The following is a 20,313-nucleotide window of genomic DNA, read 5'->3' as shown; positions in this document are numbered from 1 at the left end:
AGGGTCATATTCAGTGATCTAAACTGTTGATCTGATCGATGAGACACAACAATGAAGGTGTCTTTATTATATTTAAAATAAAATAAAATAAAAACTTCAAGATTGGAAGACCCTGGCATTAAGGATCAATGGCCACGAAGCAATAATTAAGGAAATGATCCATATTCAACAATTTTTTTCATAATAGTTTAATAATTCAATATCCTTTATCTACGGTGAGATTCATCTATTGAATGGTTTGGATCAACCAAAAGACCCTTAAATCTAACTAATATTGTCCTGATTGTATTTTAATGCAATACTTGTGCAGGTACTCTAACAAGAGGTTTGCTTGAATACATCCCATCTTGTAACACGTGTTGCAACATCATACACTGCAACTTTAAGCCTTTGAATCTGAATCATCTCTCAATCATCCAATTTGATTATGCCACAAAGTCTCACTTTTTTGAGGTGGAAAAAAAGCTCTCTCAATTCAATGATTTCTGATTAGTTGGCTCTTTTGCTTTGAAAGTGAATGATTATCATAACCTTGAATAATCAAATGGTTGAATATTCATTCATAAATTCTTAATTAAATTATTTCAACCATTTAATAATTTAGCTCTTTAAAAATAAATAGTTATCATAACCTCTATATAATCAAGTTGATATATTCAATTATTAAGTTTTTTAAGAATCTCCCATCAGAAAGAGCCTCACCTAATAATTCAATTATTTCAACCCTTTGATAATTTATATCTTTGGTTTTTAAATGAATAAATTAACTTTTGTATGATCAAAGAGTTTAGATATTCAACGGTAGAGATTTTTTTTAAGAATACCCCAAGATCCCACTCTTTTAGATCTACTCATATCTTTTATCAAGCCACTTTGAGATCGATCTTGATTGTCCGTTAGGTCCATCACATATTATTAGCTACCATGCAAAAATCACATTGATATGATGATTGAATCAATCCCATCTGTTACATTCCTTTTATAGCCACATGCTTTTGTCACAACCATGGATGGAATGATTAGGATGTTTTTATAAAAGTGAAGGTTGGAACCATAAGCAATCATGACCGTCCCTAACCTAAAAAATTTCAATAGACCTATTTTGTTATAAGCCAATCTTGGCCATCCATGTTGAAGGACAATGATTGGATGTATAGAACTGTTGGATAGGGGGCAACTTTTGCATGATAGAGCTCAGAAAGTATTCTTGATCACATAACGGTGGTCCATTTATATTTCATAAACTACTAATCAACGGCTAGATTTTATTCAACTTTTCTAAATAATAAGAAAATTAAGATTCTATTACAAAGGTGATAATAGAAGATATTCCAACATAGGAAACCACTTGTTTTTGTATACCTTAGGTCTGAAATACATCACAAAATCTAATTTCTTAGTTGAAAGATGAAAAAAACATACCTTCTATCCCTTCCATGACACAAACTAGAAAAACCATACTCTCTCTCTTTTTCATAGAGATGGGACACACACATCCATGTGGTGATCATGTTTGTGTGGGGCCCACATCCTTATCGGCAGGCATAGATTTGGACCGTCTCATCCAAGTCGACGATTGAGATCGGTGGAATCGGCACCTGAACGAACCTTGATGAGTGGTAGGAGAGCACAGGCACTGGCCCACTAATCCCTCCCTTTTCGGTGATGAAACACTGACTGATATCATTTCTCCACCATTGCTTTTCGGGGACACTACGTTTGAATCGTTGGATGCCATCTATCTATGATCCTCAGATGAGATTTCTTCTCCTACAAAGACAAGAAAGAAGAAAATCAGACAAACCAAGTTGTTATTGTACGAGGAAGAGAGAGTACACTTATCTTACAGGAAGTTGCAGGAGATGTGGATTTTTAAATGGACTTGTCGATGAGAGGACTATATAATGATCCTTGACCATAGGTTTTCTTCTTTTTTTTAACAAGTGGGGCCCATGGATCACTGATCCAGAACGTTGGTTTGATGGACCACTTATGGACCTTGGCCCCCAAAAAAAAAAACTGGTAGATTAATGGAATAACCTGTCCATGATAACTATGGCGCATTTCAGTTGAATGTGGACCGTTGTTGTATCTCTTTTCTTAATCGTCTCCCATATCTATCTCTTTACTTAATAATCTCTCATATCTACGGTCAGGATCAATGAAATATTGGCCCGATTCATACACACGAAGAACCGGAGGATGAGTATCATATACTCGGGCTTTGGAGTGGCCGTTGGATGCATATCCATCACTCCATTCAGTTGAATCTGGAGCACGCTTGATTCATTTATCATCTTAACCGTTCATTCATATGCCACGAATCAAAATATTAGTATTACCACTGTCGATGTGATTTTGAAGACATGGGCCATACATGGTGCACCCCAACCAACGAACGGCACGGATAAGTGAACTGTGGGCCCCACTTCTAAGAAACGAAAACCCGAATATTATATACATATCCTCTGTCGGATAATGACGCAGAGCCGAGTAGGATACCACCACAAAAAAGGAGTAGAAAAGACTACATTAGTGTGAGGAGCATAAAGAGATTAGGCTCCGAGAAAGCGTGTGGTGGAGTGCGAAGCTGTAGATTCTCCACACAATAATTCAAAAATGAATGGATACCTCGCACTAGGTACCACTTGGGTTACTTTCACTAGCCTTAAAGAGACGAATTAACTTTAATGGAATCCACACCGTTCATCACGTTTTAAAAATATTTTTATACATTGATACAGAAAATCTAAATGATCAAACAGTCATGTCGGTCACCCCAAATAAATTTATACATAAAACTTATAAATTCAACTTGTGGCCCAACTGAGTTTTAGAAAAATATAATTTTAGGGAAATTATTTAATAACGATGAGGAAATTCAGATGAATAGATTGTATAGCGTATAAACACCATTTAGGGTCCTTAAAAAAAACTATTGATGAGCATTCTATCTTGACTGTTTCCTTCTGTGTGTCCTACTTGAGTTTTTATTTATCACAAATTTTTTGTTTCAATGGTTAAAATTAGGTAAAGTACCGGATGAATGGTTTGGATCTGAGAAATTTCCAAAATATTGGCTACCAGTTTGCGAAAGTAACTCTCGCAGCTGCCTAGCGCGAGTTACGTAAACGCGGCTCCACTATAATTTGAAAGTATCGCATTCGTCATCCCTTCCACTTCCCGCCTTGAAGCACGGGAAAGATTTCTCTAACAACACCTGTTGTAAAATAACGCGTGAAACATCCAACCTTAGTTAGCGAAAAATGATATTTTTATGAAATCTACTCCCTCCATCAGTTTATTAACCTAATTTTCACCGTATATAAGAAAAAACAGATCTTTATAATAAAATATGGGCCATTCTAACCCAACGATTTACACTTACCATAAAAACTTCTTGATTCACGTGTCTTGAAAAACCTGTTTTTTTTTCATCAAGATGAATTTTATAGGTTTAGATTCATGGTTCTCAGCTTATGAACGGGTTGGATGGTATAGAAACAATGCGTTGGTCCCCAGGAAGGTGTCTATTGTGGACGTCCCCACCACCACTTTTCCCAGTGGTGTGGCCCACTTGATTTTTTATGGTACTAATTATTAAAATATGACCCTAAATAATGTGTATCAACTAATGGACGGAGTGGATTTCATAAAAACATCACCTTGGACCCATTAATCTCCTGCGTCGCATGCTCAATCTACAACAGGTGTTGCAGAGGATTCGGGTCCGCCCTCTCCATAACCCGCAGTCGGGAACGCACGAATCGGGATGACATCTTTTTTCCCTTTGTCGCGACTGAGGATTACCCGCATGTGTTGTCCCATGGGGCTCACATACAAAGATGATTGGATAATCGGAAGCATTCATCATGTGGCTCCCATCTTGAGTGGCCTATAATGCCATAGAAGACTGAAATAATGAATGTGAGCCATTAAAAAGTTTAGTCCATATTAAGCTACAAATATCCAAGTTTAGAACCATCCATTCAATGTAAGTTTCTTATTTATTCACATCTGGAGTACTGTGCAGAACATGGACGGTTCTGATCATCGGACCATCTCTGCAATTGTGCCAATGGCTCCACACATTATGGTTTTTTTAATAGAACCAGCAGAACCATCTCGCTTGAGATTTCGATTTGCGCAAGTGGAGCCCATGGATCAGTGATCCAGACCGTTAGTTGACTGATTGCTCCGATGTGGATGGTACATGCTAAAAATATCCAAGATTTGAAAATCCCATTCACCAATCTTAGGCCTTCTTTAGTTGAACGTGGATTCTTAACCGTCTGTGTGTGGGCCACTAGATGAAATGTTAAGATTTTTTGCCAACCACACTTCTAAGAGCTGGTTTGTCCATTGTCGACCCAATAGACCATTGATCTGGCTTACTAGACCATGAGCCCACTTATCCATGCAGAAAAATCATAGTGTATAATATGGCTGTTATGGAATCACAGATCAAAACAGTAGAGGGGAAGTGGGTTGGTAGCTCATCCCACTTGGCCATGTTGGACCTTGCATGCTCAGACCAATTTTTTTAGTTTATTAATCTAATTTTTAGTTATATAATCATTTATTTTAGATGATAGTCTATTAATTTTATTCTTCTAAATTATTTATTTCTTTGTGCATATATGAACCATCTTATAGATGGATAAATTTAAAAAATTAAAGAGAAAAATAGGCATTTATTAATTTCCTACTTACATAAAGCTAGGCAGTAGTCCAACTATTTTTAAATATTTTTGGTGAGGCTTATGCATGCTATGCTAGCTAGGCCAGACTCAAACCAAGCTTAGGCCTCAGGTCATACGTGTTGGACCAGACCAATCTTAGCCCAGCCTAAATCTGTTTCCACCCTTAATACCAGAGTGTTTGATTTTGAAAAATTCAAATAATATTTATAAAATTATAATCATTGTTTGAATTATCTCTTATACTATCGAAATATCTCTAATATTACCATTATTTTCATTTTGGCGATATCGATAGCACCAGTGATGATACCGATAACACCAGTAATATTAGAAATTCTAAGCATCAATAATGTATTGTTAAGTACCGCAAACAAATTGATACCGCCAATATTTTCAGTTGTGGAAATTTTAGGAGTCACTTATATTGCTAATGTATCGACATCGCTAATGTATCGCCAATATTTTTATTATGTAAATTCTAGGTGATGCTTGTATCACAAGTGCATCAGTGATATTTCAATTGTGAAAATTCTACTATTTTTTCAATATTTTCTTACATTTTTTGTTATCAGCGATATTAATATTGTTTACATATCCTCAACTAGCGAAACTTGTTGCAATACCGAAAATTCGAACATTGACTATAATAATGACTTTTACTTGTGTTTTATGGAGAGGAAAAATGGTAAGTAATATTACTTAGATTTTCGTAATTGCAAGCGCTAAAATCAATTTGTTAGAGTCGTGCATAATATTTGTAGGGATGACCGTTGTGTATGTAGAGGTGTACACGAACCGAGCTAGCTTAGTTAGCTTGCTCAACTCAACTTGAAAAAGCTTGATTTGACTTGGTTCAAAGGTGTGGTCGAGCTGATTTTTTGAGCTCGAAAATGAGTTCGAGCTGAGTTTATGTTGGCCCTAGTTCAATTTGACTCGAATCAAACCCAGCTCGAATTGAACCAGTTTGGTGACTCGATTACTTTGATATTGATGTTGCTCACCAAGCGTTTGATGAAATGTCTCAACGAAGTGTGGCTGGTTGCAAAAAGGTATGTATATGAAATCAATAAATTTTTTTTTCTTGATTTTTATATTGCTTAGAAGGTATTTGATAAAATACCTATAAAACCATTGTTGACTTAAATACAGTGAGATTTTGAAGGTGCAATTCAGGTGTTTATGAAAATGTTGCATAGGAGAACTCGGCTCGATCTTAGCTCAAACTCAACTCGAACTGGCTAGAGCTGCTGATTGAACCGAGTTGAGCGGGCCAGTCAGGCTCGAGGACCGAGCCGAGCCAAGTTCGAGCTGAGGTCAGCTGGTGGTCGATTCGCTGTACACCCCTAGGTGTATGTGTGATCTTATCCATGTAGTCCATTTCTTCAACCCATCTTATCAATTCAGGTCATCCATTCCACTAACTTATTTCAGGGCATGAGCTTCAAAGCTAGGCAAATCCAAAGCCCAAGTGGACCATGTTACAAGTAATAGTGATTTTAATCATATGGACAGTTTCATGTGTTTATTGGTCGTTTAATTGGAAAAAGTCTTGGTACTCTAATAATATATAACACTTAACATGCAGGCATTCAAGTTGTACACATGGTGTACTTTTACTCAAATTAAATCTACTCTATTGTAGAATTTCTAAGCGACAATCCAAAGCTAAAGCTGCTTTGAGCAATCCTCACCTCTGACTAGTAGAAGAATGCTTATTGAAAATGAATGCTATGATATTTTCATTTTTAACTGTCAAATAAATCTCCACAATCCAATAACAAGCTAACAAAATAAGAATAATTTTTGATTTATTATAATCTAAATTGGGAGCATAACTTGGACAGTTAAATTTTCTTAAGGTTATTGTACTTATGCAATTTCTAATCGCATGCGTATCATCCATCACTGACTGCCAGAGTAACAATGACTTTCCTCTTCTCTTGTGGATTGGTATCCACTGTTCACCATCTCATCCACTCGAACTCCGAGCCACACGCTTTTCGAAATTCTTCCACCGGCGAATTGACCTTGAGCGTAGAACGAGAATCGTGTCCTGATGCACCTGTTTCTATATATAAGGTCCCAAATTTTGGAAATCCAGACCGTTGATTTGAAGGAGCCTAAAAGGTACCGTCCATTATTTGTGGTGGATCATGTTATAGCTTGAACCCAAAAATCAGCCTGATTCAATCCTCAAGTTGACCACACCACCGGCGAAAAGTAGGAATGTGATAGCTGCCGTTGAAACCTTCTGGGCAATAGAAGCGTTGAATCAGGCTGATATTTTACATTTATCTTCATCACAATGGTATTAAACATATGAATGGTTTGGATGCAATATGCATGTCACAGTGTGACCCAAGAGGATTTCAATGGTGAGTGTCACTATCATCACTTGTTCTTTTTTTGTGGCCCACTCAAATGTTTTTTTTTTACTGATTGTTTTAAAATAATATTATTATTATCTTATAAAAAATTATTGACGGATTGGATTTCACACAAACATCAAAATGGGCCCATGATGCAGTTAGATTTATACGTGTCCGTCTTTTTGTTTCGTTGTGCTTTACACACTGACCGGATGGCGGCTACTCGCGCGAATCATTTGAAACGACAAACCTGCCCCAAGTAGTAGCCGGGGAAACGGCAAGTCGGCAACTGTTGGATAAGATCCAACGGCGGATAGAAGCTCTGTACGGTGGACGTGGATTGCGTCCTACCCCCGCCCGGACGGAGGCCCACCGTGATGTAAGTGTTTTATCCACGCCGTTCAACGCTTTTCTCACATCATTTTAATATATCAACCGAAAAATGATGCAGGTCCAAGGCTTAAGTGTACCACAAAGTGGGGATTGAACGTCCACCGTTAAAAACTTCTTGGGAGTTGGAGAAGTTTCCGATCAAGTTGATATTTGTATTTTCACTTCATCCACGTCTACATGGCCTTATGAATAGGTTGGATGGTGAAAAAAAACATCTCGTTGGCCTTTAGAAAGGTCTCAACGGTGAGTGTCATTATCAGTGCGGCTTCCTTTGGTGTGGTCCACTGGAGTTGTGGACCTGACTCATTTTTTTGAATTGTACCTTAAAATGATCTGAGAAAATCGGTGAACGGCGTGGATAGAACACTAACATCACGGTGGGACCCACAGATCCCTGCCCGGACGGATTACCGTCTGGGCACGAGTAGGACGCAATCCGCGTCCCTGGATGGTGGTTTATTGATGGAAACGGATTGGCTACTCCCCCTGCACCAGCCCGGTGGCTGATGGCCGTTGCTCAGTGGGCCCCACCATGATGTATGTGTTTCATCCAGTCCGTTCATCCATTTTTAAAAATCATTTTAGGGCTTGATTCCAAAAATGAGAGGAATACAAATCCTCCTAAGGCTCACTGTAGTGTTTATTTGACACCCAATCTGTTGATTAGATCATACAGACCCATATGAAGGGAAAATACAAAGATCAGCTTGACCGAAAACTTTTATGGCCTCAAAAAGTTTTTTTATTGTCGACGCTCATTCAACACATTCAACCTTGTTTCCAATTGAGATTGGGATATACCTCATTTTTGGTCTCATACATTAAAATTATCTATAAAAATAGATGAACGGCATGGATGAAACACATACATAATGGTGGCGCCTACAGAGCACCGACCACTGGCCATTGGCTAGTGGGAGGGGGAGTAGCCAATCCGTATCCTTTATTAATACACACCTTCATACTAGACGGATTAATAATAGCTGCATCATACAATAGAAGTAAGATCCAAGGGACATGGGTAGAATTAGGGGTGCACATCGAATTGGTAGAGCCGTGGAACCGGACCAGAACCGTTAGATCGGTCCGGTATTCTAGATAGTATCGGTTCTGGTTCCGGTTCCAAAATTTGGAGAACCGTTGGATACGGATCGGTTCCGGTTTAAAGCCCTATAGAACCGAACCGAACCGTGAACCGAACCATTGATCCGAACCGTGACCCGAACCGTAGATCCGAACCGTTACCCGAACCGTCGATCCATGCTTTTACTTAAAAAAATATTTTTAAAAAAACCCTAAAAGTCCCTAGAAAAAAAAAAAACCCGAATTGTCGATCCGTGCCTGCCCTCTCTCTCGCCAACTGCGCCCCTGCCCTGCCCTCTCTCTCTCTCTCTCTCTCTCTCTCTCTCTCTCTCTCTCTCTCTCTCTCTCTCTCTCTCATTCTACTCCTGTGATAGGGAGACAGAGAAAAATAGGTTGAATAGAACCAAATATTTGAATTTTTAGTTGGGTTGAGTTCACCCATGTGCAGATGATCATCCATCATTGGACCGAGTTTATCCTTTGGTATAGAACGAGGAAATTTGGAAGAATGCTATGCAATTAGTTCCTTCTAACCATGGCCATTCAGCTTGTTTCTTGCAATCTTTTTTAGTCCCCTAGGGAGCGGAAAAGAACATAATCAGAAGAATAAAGCGCCTGATGAGAATGGCAAGCTGATATGTGACCATTGTGGAAAAATTCGGCATACATGGGAGACTCGTTGGGATCTCCATCGTTGACCAACTAAGTTCAACCGCTCTGGACAATCGCCTTCATCTAATGGTCTTTTTGCTGCCATTTCTTCTCATTCCTCTAATGTATCTGCACTTCCATTTGAGCAATCTTCATGAACTTCAGACAATATCTTTCATGACTTGGAACGCCTCCACAATCTGCTTTCCGAACTAGAATATCCAGAACTGTGGAACCGATCCGGAACTGAACCATTTTTCACAATCCGGTTCCAGTTCGATTCTAGGGTGCTAACGGTCCGGTTCCAGTTCCATAATTTGTAGAACCGTTATGAATGGTTTGGTTCCAATTTCACCCCAGAACTGGACCGAACCAACCCGTGTGCACTCCTAGGTGGAACACCTAGGTAAATCAAAGGCCACGGTGTCTCTACACTTAGATGACTACAGCTGGCGTAAAACAGACTTTCGTCATTTCATTTAGTTTAAGTCAGCCATTAACATTCTATTATCAATGTGAAGTCATAAATCCTTATACTCAGTCTTTAAGAAAGCAAATTAGGGCATACAACGAGCTATGTTTATAGTATTTATTAATACGGTAATGTGCCCAGCATTACTAGTAGAAGAAACTCACATAGAAAATAAATCTATCACACATTTTGTGTTATGATATTTTTGGTGTCTCACAAATCTTTTAAAATTGGAGATCTTTAAAAAAATGTTAGGAGAGATTGTACCATTTGAAAAGATTTTAAAGATTCGAATATTGAACCAATGTCCAAGTGAACTAGGCTCAGGTAATGAGAAACTGACAGTAGACACCCTCACCTGTGTAGAGCAAAATGGCTAGCATACCGTAGGTTGTGACCAGCCAACAAACTCCTGGCACCGTATTCATCTCTCCTAGCTACGAGTTTTCGTCGGCCATACATGGACCAACAGTTTCGTAGCCTATATAAACAGCACTCACCCCCTATTTAATGGGTAGAAAAATAGTTGAGAGAATCGTTTAAAAGCTCCCCAACCAATGAGAAATTTTCACTTAGAATGTTCTATAACCCCCATGCTCATGCCTAGGTACTGCTTTAGTCAGCCACATCAATCAACTCACCAAGTTAGCCAGTTAAGTCAGGATAGAGTTAGGATTTGGGACGTCCGATTATTCATTTTTTTATTCAAGAAAATTGGTGTTTGATTTTCCTTTTCTCTTTCTCACATCTCAATTAAGCTTAGAACGTACTGTATTAATTATTACTTATTTTATTTTGCCTGTCTGCCCCAGATCTCGGCTCTACGAAGCAAGGCTAGGACCTTTTATCTTCTTTATTGCATGTCTATTTCATTTTGATAGCATGTTCAGTGTCTTTCGACTTTGTGATGCAAGGTTAAAACTCTTTTACATTTTTTTCTTGCCTACCCAACCCTCAGTAGGGTTATGCGAAGTATGCCCGTACAACTAACTTTCCTATGGATATATGATTCTTCTGAAAATTGCACGTCCCTTAAAGTAGAGACTGCACGTAAGTACAGGCAAGAGAAAGTGCTTAACGTCTTCTTCTCTTATAATTGAGGTCCTTATGTAGATTGCATGCCAAACATTAAGAGTCACCGAGGTCGAGGAATTTCATGATTCCCCAACCCAGGATAAGTCCACAGACTCTAGCTAAACATGGGTATACTACAGCTTAACCAACTAGTGGAGACTCTAGTCTTTAAAAATGTAGCATTTTGAGGTTGCCCCTTGGTAAAGGTATTGCATGGCCAATGAAGTCAAGACAAGGCAAACTAACCATATACATCAGATCATCATCACCCCAAAAGGATTAACCACACACAACAACGAAAACACCTATCCCGTGAAAAGCGGTCTTCCACCGCATTGCAATCAGTCATGCACATGCGTTGAGAGAGGGCGTTCAAAGAATGATGACTCTGTTGGGAACTTGGTAGTGCATACCATTCTAAGGTCCAACTCGAAACAAAGAACGCACAATTTTCAGAGAAATCATGATATCTGCAACAATGGCATCCAATGCATACTAGTCTTATAATAACTGATTAACTTTCTAACCTTCCAGTTCATAGTGGTCTATTTACTTCTTTGCGGGCATTCCCATACTTACCATAAGAGGATCACATGAGCATACAACAAGCGAGATTACATAAGAACATTCAAAGTAAGAGACTTGATGATGAAGAAAATTATGCCTCCTCACCTACCCGACGTCAGAGGCAAATTCAAATTCCTCTAGGAAGGGTCATTTATTATTCAAGAAATGCTCCATGGAGACGTGCTCTGCCTCACCAATATGAAGGGTGAAGACCGTCCTGAGCCAATCAACACTAACCACGTCAAAAGTCACTTTGGCGAGTAAAACAAGTCAAGAAAAGCTATCATAAAAAAATAACCCCTATCCTCCATCTATCTGGCCCTCATAAAAAATGAGAGAAAAAGAAACAAGCAATATGTGCTGTGTTTGAAGGTTTATATTTGCACATGTGGCATGTGTGTGTGTGTGTATATATATATATATATATATATATATATATATATATATATATATATATATATATATATATATATATATATATATATGTATATATATATATATATAGGAGTGCTCACCTCTGCACCTTCTTACGTGAGCACCCATGCGCACCTTTGCACACATGTCATGGGCACGGAATCTGAATAGTCCATGTGATGCGGCACCCCTTGAAACTCTATGGTCCAATTTTTAGCCCGATCCAAAACTCTAGTGGACCATAACAAAGAGAAATGCAAATCAAAGAAGGAAATTGTTTCCTTTTGCCATGGCCCACCAGAGTTTTGTATTGAGCTGAAATTTAGGCTTATGAGGTTTCAGGGGGTGCTGCATCACGTGGACCATTCAAAATTTGTGTCCATGACATGTGCTAGGATATGCAATTTTGAGCTTTTTGTTATCTTGAAAAATAATCTCAAACAAGAAAAATAAAAAATAAAAAAATTGTACATCCTAACAGCGTGGGCAAGGCAATAACTTGTAAAGGTGTCTCGAGTAAAAATAGTGGATGTATAACGAACTCAGTGAAAATCCAAAAGGATGTCAATGGCAAAAAGGCAAAGGCTGTCAAGTGGCAAGTAAGGTCAAACACTTAGGATGTGGTGAAAACCCAAAGGGGCACCATAGGCAACAATGACGAAAAAGTTGGGTATGGTGAAAACCTGAAAAGGCAATACGAGCAAAACATGCAAAAATAAAAGCAGAAAGAAAAAGAAAAAGGGGGCAGGGTCATCACTCGGTCTGACACAAGCTTGCCAAGCAAGACAAAATTGAAAACTACGACATTTCAAGAATTCTCAAACTCTACCCCTACAAATATTCTCACCTCGTACTTCTAAGGGTACAAACACCCTCAAGAATCAACTCTGGATCGTAGAGGATGAACGCTTGGGGCAATCGTGTATTTGATCCCTACTATCTCAAAAACACTTATAGTATAAGCCACATGCACATATGATAGGATGGGCACCACAAAAAGTTATTTTCGTTCCTTTTACTTTATTTACAATACAATTTTCCTTTCTATAAATTTTTTATAAAAAAAAAAACACAAAAAACAACAATAAACATATGGATACACAATATATGTAAATAAAATCAATACCCAACTTAAAAAAGGTATGTGTACATATAGGCATGTAGACACCCCACCCTAGGCTAATAAGCTGATTGAGTTTGAACTGATAGATGACAACCAAACACCAATCTAAACCCTAACCTTAGAAGCCTAAACCTTAGGAACCCCATTCATAAACCCTAAACTTACCCCATTCAACCCAGTAAACCCAAACAACCTAGTCGGCCTAATCTTAAACCCTGGGAACCTAAAACCCTATAGCCTTGAGTCAGTTTGACGAGTTAACTCACCTGGTCAGCCTACCCCCCCATTACCCATTCAACTCACCTAGTTAAGCATAATACCAAGCCTAAACCCAAGCCCAAAAGCAAGCCTAATCAGAAAAATGAGTGAAACCTCAAAGCAACAACTTTCAAAACAGAGCCTCCACATGCTTTGAAGAGGTTGCCTGTTAAAGCAGGGAGTCCGAGTGGGGACCGGTGGTAGTTAGGTTTTCCCCGGCCATGTGGCACTCCTCCTCTTTGGGGCAGCATCCCTTAAGCATGTGGAACTCTCCTTTTTCAATTTTCAAGTATTCAATTGAAGTATATTTACTCTTATGCCCATCTCCTTACCCAAAATTACCTATTTATCATCTCATCTAACCTATGAGATAATGCCATGTGGCAATCTCTAATACCAAACATTCAACCACTTTTTATCCCTAGGATCACCGGGAATTACAAGAAAACTAAGTTTAGAGGCTATAAATAGTCCCCTCCCCTTCTTATTTCAAGCACTCACTCACCCCTATCCAAGACATCTATAAGAGATCTCTTAGCCTTAGCCTTAGCCACCTAGTCATCCCTCCACCAAGGAGAGTGGGAGTGAGAGTGAGAGCCCAGTCCTGATCTAATATAGCATAGCCATAGTCCAAGCCTCCTAAGCCACCTAAATTTAAATCTGAGCCACCCCATCCAGCCTTACGAAACTACCGTTCATCCAATAGTTCAAGGCTCAATCAGTTTCATCGAATCAGTGCATTAGCATTGTGTAACATTCATTCCCTTCTCAACCCCCTTGCTCCTCATATACACCAGCATTATAGTGTAATTCATCATTTTCTCACACTTGACTGGCGGGCATATGCTCTAAGGCTTGCCAATATAATCAGATCTTGCCCACTAGAAACCTTAGCCAGTTAGTCATCGTTTTAGCATATACATTGTATTCCATTATTTTCTTGTATCTGACTAGTGAGTGTATACTCTGAAGCCTATTAATATAATCAGAATAGGTCTACCAAAAACTGTAGTCATTTGGCTATCATTTTATCATAAGCATTCATACAACAGTAAGCATCCCATACACACATACTTTGCACCTTGCACTTGATCGTTTCGAACATATGCTCTACGGCTTGCCGATATAGTAAGATCCTGCCCATCAAAATTTTAGATCTCGATCAATCATCACTACCATTACAATGTATTACATTTTATGCACACAAGAACTAGCTTTATTCTTTAGAAATTAGTCAGATCTTGTGAAGTAAAAACCGTACATCCATATGGGCAGAGCGAGTGCCTAACACCTTCCCTCTTTGTAACCGCGGTCCCTTACTTAAAATATATGAAACGTAAACTCACGAGTCATCTTAAGGTTAAGGACCTTCGGGCTATCAATTTTAAGCATTTCTATGGGGTTTAACCAACTATAGAATCATAATAATTGGTTGGTGACTCTAGTCAAATATAATACCCTCTTACTCCCAACAAAAGCTTTCGGACGAGGCAACTAGTGAAAAAGGGAGAGTCGAACTCCCGTCCTCCAGGAAATCTGCCCTTCAATGTCCACAAAGCCATCTCCCAAACTCAGTCGGTCCTCGAGCACTTTTCCTTGGGATCTGAAAGGGTAGGATCCTCAGGTATATTCAAGTGAAAAGCATGCGCTAACTCGCGTGAAAATAAAATTGCTTGGTTTCTTTCCTATTGAAGTCTCTCTCTTTACAGGGACTCTCTCTCTCTAACAAACTAAGGAATCATCCACTCTTGACTATCTACAACCTTGGAAAAGAGGGCCATCTGAGAAATAGGAGGCCCAAGAAGGGCCACAATTGCATTAGCAACCGCCGAGCCACAACCACCAACGGTATAAGTGGAAGCAACATCAGCACTGGGAACTTGGGGAATCCACCCCAACTTTGATAACAAACTCTCCTCATCCTCTCCATGCAAAAGCCAATTAGGTAGATGATGAACAGAATGTTGCACAATAATCCGATGTTGCTACTCTACCGCCGTAACGCTAGAAGGGTGGGTAGTAAGGCTCAGAGCACGAGTAAACAAATTGCCCCTCCATGTATCACCCGTATCTTGGCCAAAGGGCCAATTGAAACGTGGAACTTCTAAATGCCCGGGCCCAGAATATACAAAGGGGGACCACACCCAATAACTGGAGGTATTCCTTATCACTAATAGAATGAACGGAGCGGTTAAACGATGGAGGCATCTCGGATATCAACAACCCTATAAAGACATACATGTCCAAGAGAGTAATCCCCCATTCCCCAAACTGAAGATGGAGAGTGTGGATATCTGACACCAACGCTCAAATAGACCTATCAGAATGCTCCTGTCACAAAATTGGATGTCGACTATTTAAAAAACTCATTATCTTGCATTGAATAGATTGACTGTTTGAAAGGTCCATTCTTGGTTCAGCTGGATGTGCATTTGTAGAGAGAAGAACATGTGCATGCACCCATGCATTAAATAATAAGCAATGTAGACTATGACTATTATGGGAATTTCTCATTGAGTTAGTCACTTACATCTTAAATTCAAAAACTAAACAATGGATGCAAGTCGATGAAGCAAGTAGCTTAGGACTGCTAAGATTGAGCTTGGTGATGAAGTGATGATTGAGTAAGGAGGTCGTAGCTGGCCGAGCTTTGGGAGCTCAAGCTGTTAGTTTCATTTTGTGGCTTTTCCTTAATATTGACATATTTCTTTCATTGGTTTATTGTTGGTTTGTGTTAGTTCCTATGGACACATTTTGGATTCATACACTTATTTGGATGTTTGCCCATGCACTTTATGGTTTTAATCACCCTTATTTATCTCTAATTATCCACTAAATTTGTAGTTGCTAATTTATTTGTTTATGGGATGAATTTTAATTTGATTAAGTGTATGTGTTGGAGATGTTCTCCACGTGCAACATTCCTATGTGGCGCTCGAGTTTGCACAGCTAAAGCATTGTACTCAAGCGGTGAAAACAGGGGCGTTGTCAATGTTAATGCCAATGCACTCAACCGATTTATTGTTAACACCCTAGGATGCAACAACTGAGTCTCCATACTCGAGTACTAGATTTTAGGGTGTTACAAAAAGAATGTAAGATCTTACCAGGATAAGTGGAAGAATTTATTTATATGTGTTCAATAGGGGAGAGCATCAGTCCGTATGTTGTGTTAGCCCCATTGATGCCCTAAAATTCACAAGAGTATAATGCTAAGGAAGAGGCTGATAAAAAATTGGCTCCAAAAGGTATTTGAGGTGGGTGATAATGCACCTAGTTTGCCTGTACAAGGAGAGGTTTTCGACCGTGACATATAAAAAATAAGGGAATTAGAAGATTGATGCTTATGTTTTTGATCCTCTCAAGGGTATGGAGATGTCATGGAATTTCATTGTGACTAACTTTTATGAGTAACATGAGCCAATTCTATTGAATAACTCGAGAACGAGTTCTTTCCAAGTAGAAGGGATTGATATAAGACGTGACATAGCTACATTCCTAGCATAATTGGATCAAAAGAAGGCCAAACGAAAGCGAAAGTAATCCATCAGATCCAAACCCAAACATACTTAGGGCATATGTAATTGGGCCTCTAGTGCGTCCGGTTCGAAGAAATTCATTCCAGATAGGGAGAAATTGTCGTTTAAAGTGTGAACCGTAAATTGACCGTAACTTTTAATATGGGTATTGTTATGAGTGAAAATAGACTGGTCAGAGTTGTGAGGTCAGGTCAAACATTTGTGCACACAGCATGGTCAACCAATGCCAATCACGACTAAGGAGCTCCTTCCATGGTCCCATCCATTTCCGAGCTTCAGCTTAGACCCATCTATTAGGAAGAGCCCCCGAGTGGTGATCCAACTCAATCTCAATGCTCAACTACGATCCTCACGCGTGAGCAAGTTAAAGAGAGACCAAACCATAAGCCACCAGGAAGCCCAGCCGTAACATCTCGAAAAAATCCGTACAAAGGCCCGAGTATCACCTCAGGCAGAAATCAATAAGGACTGAATTCTTTAGATATTAGACAAAAGTTAATTAAGTACTAAACTGAATTGATTAGTAGATTAGCTTGAACTGCTTCCTATACGAACTGCAAGGCCCAAAACTAGTAGGATCGCTAACTCTACATTACCTAAAAACCTAGGATAAATCTTAAAACCTAGTTGCTTTCGGGAGCACATTGAAACTCCGTATCGGATCTGGACCAGGCGTCGAAAGTATGATTAACGCGAAACTATAAGGTTATGACCGTCATAATGGGTTTGACAACCATTGCGGAAAATGAGTCCAAATAGTATCCAGAAATGCACGACTTGATGCCTAGAGCGAAGTGTGTGAGAAATGCGAATATCTTTAGAAAATGAACTCAAACCTAAGTGAATTAGGCCGTTCGTTTGCAGGCCAAATTTAAAGTTTCAGATTGTCAGATTCTGACTCAATTACACTATTAGATCAGGAAAATTTTCCTATACATGTCAGTGTACTTGTGGCCCTGATCGAGTGACGATGACCGTTGAACTGAAACTGGTCCTCTGCGGTTGATCCACTAATCTGATCAGACCAAAATCTTAACCTGACATAGATATATTGTCAGAAAACTTTTTCTGGACCGTATGCAGAAAATAGATCTCCAGATGAACTCCGTTGACCCGAAACAGCCATCCTTTGGCTATACCCTAAGTATACCATGGCCCTAGTGCCATTGACATCACTTCTGGGCCTATATAAGACCCTTAACCTACCCCTCTCTCATTCCATACGAATTTCCTCTAAACCCTAGGAGAGAGAAGAGAGAAAAGAAGAGAAAAGTGTGAGGAGAAGAGTGAAGGTTAGGGAGATCGAGGTAGTGGTTCTCTCATACAACTACACGCCCCAGAGCACATCTTTGCTACGCTACTCAACTCGTTTTGATTGTGATTTGGGTAAGGAATCTTGACCCTAATCTCGTTTTAGGAATCCAAATAGAAGAATCTATGAAATAACTAACATATCTCAATGTATAGGTACCCGTTATTCCGTATTCGGGAATATAGGATTCAAACTGAGTTCGATACGAGTATACTGACGAAAGGTGCGGACTATAAATGTTTAGGTTATAGTTTTTAAGGCTTTTAATGTCAGTTAATGATTTATGACTGATTTGATTGTTGTCACATGTGCTTAGATGCGATATTTTCCGTGTATTACACATATATATGAACTATGTTAAACATAATGCATTCCATGTGTTGTTGAAATGTCTGAATGAATATGGAATTATGATTTGTGCTTGCCATGATTATTAGTTGGGAATACATGATTGTTGTATGTATGGCAACTTCCTTGTGAAAGGATCTGCTATAATATAGGTTATGACTAATTTATTACATGTATGTGGATATGTGTAGTCTAAGTGTTTAATAAAATGCCTGATTTAGAAATTGCGGGTTGAAATGTATTTAATAAGGGCATTGAGATAGGATTCTCAATTACCGTATCTATAGTTATAGTTTCCTACATGTAATCTATCTTACTACTACATAATTCATGAATGAAGTACATATGTATGATAATATGCTTTATGTTTTGTTAAAATGCTTAAATGAGATTTATGTTGGTTTTGTTTGCTAAATGTCGTTATGCATATCACATGTATCCACATGTTGTGTTTGAGTTGGTTTAGAACTACTACGTAGTCCAGGCAATCGGTAATGGTTTCGAACAGTGGCCGAACTAGTTTCGCCACAACGAATACGTTCGATGAATCCGAGTTGTACGGTGATTATCAACAGTGGTTAGGCTACAAGGAGTGCGTATGCGCTCCATATCGATTAATTCAATGTGCACTCATACCAGTCAAACTTGTCAAGTAACCCGATTGGCCTAATGTGTGTTCATCATGTATGAACGTTATTACTTGAATCTAAGGTACCACTTACCAGTGAAAGCCCGTTTAACCTTGTACCACTAACCGCTAAGACTCATGAGCCGGGCATAGTGGTATGAGACACCATGGTCTAGTTGTCGGCCTACGCTAGGGTGACAAGCCTCCCTGTAATGTCCATTGAGTAACCCAAACTCGTGAGCCGAATACGGTGGTATGAAACACTGTATTTGAACTGTCGGCCTATGCTAAGGTGACGAGCCTTTTCCATAGTGACCTCGAGTATAAACTAGGCCTACGCCGAGGTGATGAGCCTCCCATAGTGACCTGAACTTGTCTGTCTACTACTCTTAAATCAGGGGTGACATTGCCCTATAACTTGCCTATCGTATGTGATTAACTGGGATTGACGACCCTATATGAATCATCGTTTGGGTAAATGATATAAAAAGAGGTACCTTAGCTTCCTGAACATGCTGTATGAATAAACCTAATTAAGTATTGGCTAACATGATCATATACCGCATTACATGTGCTTTGACGAGGAAGCGCACGTGTCCGGAGTGGTGCATGCCGCGATCGTAAGATGATGTCACTGAGGGAGTGTAGGTGAGGGTATTCATCATTATCGCATACCATCTTTGCATTAACAAGAGTACTTGGGATATGATTGTTGTATTGCCTTATCATTACTGCTTGATTGAATTGATAATATGTTAACCTTTGCTTTATAGCCCACTGAGTTGATCACTCACTCTCACTCTGGGACGGTGTTTTAACACGCCAACCAGACTCTGTTGTAGCTACAGGTGATGACAATGCTTATAAGGCGGAGCCTGACTTTTATGATAGCGAGGAGTTCTCCTACATGCAACTCTCTGGCGGGTCTATATAGACCTAGAATTGTGTCGACGGGGTCACAGGCATATGGATTAGATGCCATTACATTGTATCATTTTGTGAATTTTGGAACTATACATGTAATTATTTAACCTAGTGACATGTTCATACTCTGGGGACTTACAACCACTTATATGTTTTATATATCTATCACAGTCTTCTGCTTGCGTAATCTAATTGTGTCTAGAGTATGATATGCTATTTTAGTATAATCTCACTCATGTTTAATGCACTAATATAGACAACATTTAAACATCATTATTTAGGTTGCATGAGTGATGCGTTCAAACTCGGGAGTTGAGCTTCTGCTCGACCCCCAATTTTCGGGGCGTTACACCAGCTCAGGAAAATAAACTAAGCTCGAGGTGCTCTCCCCTCAGGAAGGCCATAGAGGGTAGCTCAGATGCTCGACTTCGGTCTCCTACCACATCTCCCGACCT

General features: G+C 39.2%; 1 long non-coding RNA gene across 1 annotated transcript; it reads right to left on the bottom strand.

Moving 5' to 3' along the window:
* Positions 1 to 1,430: 1,430 nt before the first annotated feature.
* On the bottom strand, positions 1,431 to 2,114 carry LOC131251954 (uncharacterized). The gene is made up of 2 exons (XR_009174062.1): positions 1,848 to 2,114; positions 1,431 to 1,770 (listed from the first exon to the last, which is right to left on the bottom strand). It is a non-coding gene; the product is annotated as an uncharacterized LOC131251954 (long non-coding RNA).
* Between the last annotated feature and the right edge of the window lie 18,199 nt (positions 2,115 to 20,313).

The sequence above is a fragment of the Magnolia sinica genome, chromosome 7, assembly GCF_029962835.1.
Source record: "Magnolia sinica isolate HGM2019 chromosome 7, MsV1, whole genome shotgun sequence".
NCBI lineage: Eukaryota > Viridiplantae > Streptophyta > Magnoliopsida > Magnoliales > Magnoliaceae > Magnolia > Magnolia sinica.
This window is presented reverse-complemented; position numbering and strand designations above follow the sequence as displayed.